General features: G+C 43.9%; 1 non-coding gene across 1 annotated transcript; it reads right to left on the reverse strand.

The window, feature by feature from the left end:
- Positions 1–6,149: 6,149 nt before the first annotated feature.
- Positions 6,150–6,221, reverse strand: TRNAR-ACG. The gene has a single exon. It is a non-coding gene; the product is annotated as a tRNA-Arg (tRNA).
- Between the last annotated feature and the right edge of the window lie 439 nt (positions 6,222–6,660).

A 6,660-nucleotide genomic window follows, 5' to 3' on the forward strand; every position in this document is an offset into this window, starting at 1 on the left:
TCGAGTCAGTGATGCCATCCAGCCATCTCATCCTCTGTCGTCTCCTTCTCCTCCTGCCCCCAATCCCTCCCAGCATCAGAGTCTTTTCCAATGAGTCAACTCTTCACATGAGGTGGCCAAAGTACTGGAGTTTCAGCTTCAGCATCAGTCCTTCCAAAGAAATCCCAGGGCTGATCTCCTTCAGAATGGACTGGTTGGATCTCCTTGCAGTCCAAGGGACTCTCAAGAGTCTTCTCCAACATGACAGTTCAAAAGCATCAATTCTTTGGCGCTCAGCTTTCTTCACAGTCCAACTCTCACATCCATACATGACCACTGGAAAAATCATAGCCTGGACTAGACGGACATTTGTTGGCAAAGTAATGTCTCTGCTTTTGAATATGCTATCTAGGTTGGTCATAACTTTCCTTCCAAGGAGTAAGCGTCTTTTAATTTCATGGCTGCGGTCACCATCTGCAGTGATTTTGGAGCCCAAAAAAATAAAGTCTGACACTGTTTCCACTGTTTCCCCATCTATTTCCCATGAAGTGATGCAACCAGATGCCATGATCTTCGTTTTCTGAATGTTGAGTTTTAAGCCAACTTTTTCACTCTCCTCTTTCACTTTCATCAAGAGGCTTTTTAGTTCCTCTTCACTTTCTGCCATAAGGGTGGTGTCATCTGCATATCTGAGGTTGTTGATATTTCTCCCAGCAATCTTGATTCCAGCTTGTGCTTCTTCCAGCCCAGTGTTTCTCATGATGTACTATGCATATAAGTTAAATAAGCAGGGTGACAATATACAGCCTTGACGTACTCCTTTTCCTATTTGGAACCAGTCTGTTGTTCCATGTCCAGTTCTAACTGTTGCTTCCTGACCTGCATACAAATTTCTCAAGAGGCAGAACAGGTGGTCTGGTATTCCCATCTCTTTCAGGATTTTCCACAGTTTATTGTGATCCAAACAGTTAAAGGCTTTGGCGTAGTCAATAAAGCAGAAATAGATGTTTTTCTGGAACTCTCTTGCTTTTTCGATAATCCAGCAGATGTTGGCAATTTGGTCTCTGGTTCCTCTGCCTTTTCTAAAACCAGCTTGAACATCTGGAAGTTCACGGTTCACGTATTGCTGAAGCCTGGCTTGGAGAATTTTGAGCATTACTTTACTAGCGTGTGAGATGAGTGCAATTGTGTGGTAGTCTGAGCATTCTTTGGCATTGCCTTTCTTTGGGATTGGGATGAAAACTGACCTTTTCCAGTCCTGTGGCCACTGCTGAGCTTTCCAAATTTGCTGGCATACTGAGTGTAGCACTCTCACAGCATCATCTTTCAGGATTTGGAATAGCTCAACTGGAATTCCATCACCTCCACTAGCTTTGTTCGTGTGATGCTTTCTAAGGCCCACTTGACTTCACATTCCAGGATGTCTGGCTCTAGGTCAGTGATCACACCATCATGATTATCTGGGTCATGAAGATCTTTTTTGTACAGTTCTTCTGTGTATTCTTGCCACCTCTTCTTAATATCTTCTGCTTCTGTTGGGTCCATACCATTTCTGTCCTTTATTGAGCCCATCTTTGCATGAAATGTTCCCTTGGTATCTCTAATTTTCTTGAAGAGATCTCTAGTCTTTCCCATTCTGTTGTTTTCCTCTATTTCTTTGCATTGATTGCTGAGGAAGGTTTTCTTATTTCTTCTTGCTATTTTTTGGAACTCTGCATTCAGATGCTTATATCTTTCCTTTTCTCCTTTGCTTTCGCTTCTTTTCTTTTCACAGCTATTTGTAAGGCCTCCCCAGACAGCCATTTTGCTTTTTTGCATTTCTTTTTCTTGGGGATGGTCTTGATCCCTGTCTCCTGTACAATGTCACGAACCTCAGTCCCTAGTTCATCCGGCACCTCTATGTATCAGATCTAGACCCTTAAATCTATTTCTTACTTCCACTGTATAATCATAAGGGATTTGATTTAGGTCATACCTGAATGGTCTAGTGGTTTTCCCTACTTTCTTCAATTTAAGTCTGAATTTGATAATAAGGAGTTCATGATCTGAGCCACAGTCAGCTCCTGCTCTTGTTTTTGTTGACTGTATAGAGCTTCTCCATCTTTGGCTGCAAAGAATATAATCAATCTGATTTCGGTGTTGACCATCTGGTGATGTCCATGTGTAGAGTCTTCTCTTGTGTTGTTGGAAGAGGGTGTTTGCTATGACCAGTGCATTTTCTTGGCAAAACTCTATTAGTCTTTGCCCTGCTTCATTCTGTATTCCAAGGCCAAATTTGCCTGTTAGTCCAGGTGTTTCTTGACTTCCTACTTTTGCATTCCAGTCCCTTATAATGAAAAGGACATCTTTTTTGGGTGTTAGTTCTAAAAGGTCTTGTAGGTCTTCATAGAACCGTTAAACTTCAGCTTCTTCAGTGTTACTGGTTGGGGCATAGACTTGGATTACTGTGATATTGAATGGTTTGCCTTGGAAACGAACAGATCATTCTGTCGTTTTTGAGATTTCATCCAAGTACTGCATTTCGGACTCTTTTGTTGACCATGATGGCTACTCCATTTCTTCTAAGGGATTCCTGCACGCTGTAGTAGATATAATGGTCATCTGAGTTAAATTCACCCATTCCAGTCCACTTTAGCTCTCTGATTCCTAGAAAGTCGATGCTCACCCTTGCCATCTCCTGTTTGACCACTTTCAATTTGCCTTGATTCATGGACCTGACATTCAAGAGTGCCGGTGGCTGCGATGAGCACAGAGCGTGGGCGGCTGCGAGGGCGCACAGAGCACGGCGAGAGGAGCTACCCCAGGTCCAAGGTCAGGGGCGGCGGCCTTGGAGGAGCAACCCCATGTCCAAGGAGCAGTGAGTGATCACACCATCGTGATTATCTGGGTCGTGAAGATCTTTTTTGTACAGTTCTTCTGTGTATTCTTGCCACTTCTTCTTAATATCTTCTGCTTCTGTTAGGTGCATACCATTTCTGTCCTTTATCGAGCCCATCTTTGCATGAAATGTTCCCTTGGTATCTCTAATTTTCTTGAAGAGATCTCTAGTCTTTCCCATTCTGTTGTTTTCCTCTATTTCTTTGCATTGATTGCTGAGGAAGACTTTCTTATCTCTTCTTGCTATTCTTTGGAACTCTGCCTTCAGATGCTTATATCTTTCCTTTTCTCCTTTGCTTTTCACTTCTTTTCTTTTCACAGCTATTTGTAAGGCCTCCCCAGACAGCCATTTTGCTTTTTTGCATTTCTTTTCCAGATATTCACGATGGTGTGATCACTGACCTAGAGCCAGACATCCTGGAATGTGAAGTCAAATTGGCCTTAGAAAGCATCACACGAACAAAGCTAGTGGAGGTGATGGAATTCCAGTTGAGCTATTCCAAATCCTGAAAGATGATGCTGTGAGAGTGCTACACTCAGTATGCCAGCAAATTTGGAAAGCTCAGCAGTGGCCACAGGACTGGAAAAGGTCAGTTTTCATCCCAATCCCAAAGAAAGGCAATGCCAAAGAATGCTCAGACTACCACACAATTGCACTCATCTCACACGCTAGTAAAGTAATGCTCAAAATTCTCCAAGCCAGGCTTCAGCAATACGTGAACCATGAACTTCCAGATGTTCAAGCTGGTTTTAGAAAAGGCAGAGGAACCAGAGACCAAATTGCCAACATCTGCTGGTTCATCGAAAAAGCAAGAGAGTTCCAGAAAAACATCTATTTCTGCTTTATTGACTACGCCAAAGCCTTTGACTGTGTGGATCACAATAAACTGTGGAAAGTTCTTCAAGAGATGGGAATACCAGACCACCTGATCTGCCTCTTGAGAAATTTCTATGCAGGTCAGGAAGCAACAGTTAGAACTGGACATGGAACAACAGACTGGTTCCAAATAGGAAAAGGAGTACGTCAAGGCTGTATATTGTCACCCTGCTTATTTAACTTATATGCATAGTACATCATGAGAAACACTGGGCTGGAAGAAGCACAAGCTGGAATCAAGATTGCTGGGAGAAATATCAACAACCTCAGATATGCAGATGACACCACCCTTATGGCAGAAAGTGAAGAGGAACTAAAAAGCCTCTTGATGAAAGTGAAAGAGGAGAGTGAAAAAGTTGGCTTAAAACTCAACATTCAGAAAACGAAGATCATGGCATCTGGTTGCATCACTTCATGGGAAATAGATGGGGAAACAGTGGAAACAGTGTCAGACTTTATTTTTTTGGGCTCCAAAATCACTGCAGATGGTGACCGCAGCCATGAAATTAAAAGACGCTTACTCCTTGGAAGGAAAGTTATGACCAACCTAGATAGCATATTCAAAAGCAGAGACATTACTTTGCCAACAAATGTCCGTCTAGTCCAGGCTATGATTTTTCCAGTGGTCATGTATGGATGTGAGAGTTGGACTGTGAAGAAAGCTGAGCGCCAAAGAATTGATGCTTTTGAACTGTCATGTTGGAGAAGACTCTTGAGAGTCCCTTGGACTGCAAGGAGATCCAACCAGTCCATTCTGAAGGAGATCAGCCCTGGGATTTCTTTGGAAGGACTGATGCTGAAGCTGAAACTCCAGTACTTTGGCCACCTCATGTGAAGAGTTGACTCATTGGAAAAGACTCTGATGCTGGGAGGAATTGAGGGCAGGAGAAGAAGGGGACGACAGAGGATGAGATGGCTGGATGGCATCAGTGACTCAAAGGACGTGAGTCTGAGTGAACTCTGGGAGTTGGTGACGGACAGGGAGGCCTGGCGTGCTGGGATTCATGGGGTCGCAAAGAGTCGGACACGACTGAGCGACTGATCTGAACTGAACTGAAGGAGCAGTGGCTGTGCGGGCGCAGGAGGGCCTAGAGGAGCTATTCCACGTCCAGGTCAGGAGGGGCAGAGGTGAGGAGATACCCCTTGTTCAAGGTAAGGAACAGTGGCTGTGCTTTGCTGGAGCAGTTGTGAAGAGATACCCCACGTCCAAGGTAAGAGAAACTCAAGTAAGATGGTAGGTGTTGCAAGAGGGCATCAGAGGGTGGACACACTGAAACCATAATCACAGAAAACTAGTCAATCTAATTGCACTAGGACCAGAGCCTTGTCTAACTCAGTGAAACTAAGCCATGCCTGTGGGGCCGCCCAAAACATGCGGGTCTTGGTGGAGAGGTCTGACAGAATGTCGTCCACTGGAGAAGGGAATGGCAAACCACTTCAGTATTCTTGCCTTGAGAACCCCATGAACAGTATGAAAAGGCAAAATGATAGGATACTGAAAGAGGAACTCCCCAGGTCAGTAGGTGCCCCATATGCTACTGGAGATCAGTGGAGAAATAACTTCAGAAAGAATGAAGGGATGGAACCAAAGCAAAAACAATACCCAGTTGTGGATGTGACTGGTGATAGAAGCAAGGTCCGATGCTGTAAAGAGCAATATTGCATAGGAACCTGGAATGTCAGGTCCATGAATCAAGGCAAATTATACTCCTTACCCTCTACCAAAGTTCTGGCTAGATCCAATGGACCAGGTGTTTAACATAATCAAAGTAGCTCAGGCCTAAGACAATAGGAAATGATAGGCTATGAGGAGGTGAAGGATTGTGGCTGCCTGGGTGAATGCCATTCTTGAAGGCATTTTCAGTAAAGTATCTAACAAGCGTAGTGCCAGCTTAGGTTGTGGTCACTCACACACTCTGTCACCCACACCCTCACATCTCCCTGCCTCATCTATACCAATTACCACATCCCTGAAATTTTAGGCCTCCCACAGTGCCACTTCCCCAGTAATAGCTCCCTAGCTCCCCTTGTTTCCCTAGTTACCCTTGCAGAACAACTCCACTTGCCATGAAACATAACCACTTAGTTACCATGTGCATGAGGTAATCCATCATCCATTCAGACAAATGGATAAATGCTGGTTATAAATGCCAGGTGACCTGGCTAATTGGAAACTTAAACATAAGACAAACTACTGCATTTTTAATGATCTGGTGTGATGTTGGTTTGTGTCAAGGTTCATGCCCAGAAAACTAAGGGTGATTTTGTAGCTGGTGAGGAAGGTGGAAAGTGAAGTCGCTCAGTCGTGCCCGACTCTTTGCGACCCCATGGATGGTAGTCTACCAGGATCTTCTGTCCATGGGATTTTCCAGGCAAGAATACTGGAGTAGGTTGCCATTTCCTTCTCCAGAAGATCTTCCCAACCCAGGGATTGAACCCTGGTCTCCTGCATCGTAGGCAGACACTTTACCATCTGAGCCACCTGGGAAGTCAACTGGTGAGAGCCAACTAATATTCCAGGTTCCCTAGGAAAATGACAGCCAGTGTCAACCCTCTATATTTTGACTAAAAGAAACTTTCTTCCTTCAGAGAGGCATTCTTTCCTCTTGTGTTTTGAGGAAGAAAACCAGACCCTGAACTTTTCTGCTAAATGGGAATCTGGGCTATCAAAGCTATAGTTAGTATCAATGAGGTTTCTGTCCGGCCTAACACAGCTCAAGTTCGACATCCAAAGAAGTCGTCCAAAAACTGTCAAGTTTTTAAAGACTTTCCATAGTCTGGAATTGCAGATGAAGCATTACAGACATGCTCAAGTATCTGTTACTGTAGATTTTAGCCTGCAATGCTTCATAATCCAGAGCTTTTAAAAAGAGTTGCAATGGTGAAAATTAAGAAATCCAAATGAAAGTTGGAGATTATGGTAAAAT

The sequence above is a fragment of the Bubalus bubalis genome, chromosome 4, assembly GCF_019923935.1.
Source record: "Bubalus bubalis isolate 160015118507 breed Murrah chromosome 4, NDDB_SH_1, whole genome shotgun sequence".
NCBI classification, from domain to species: Eukaryota; Metazoa; Chordata; class Mammalia; order Artiodactyla; family Bovidae; genus Bubalus; species Bubalus bubalis.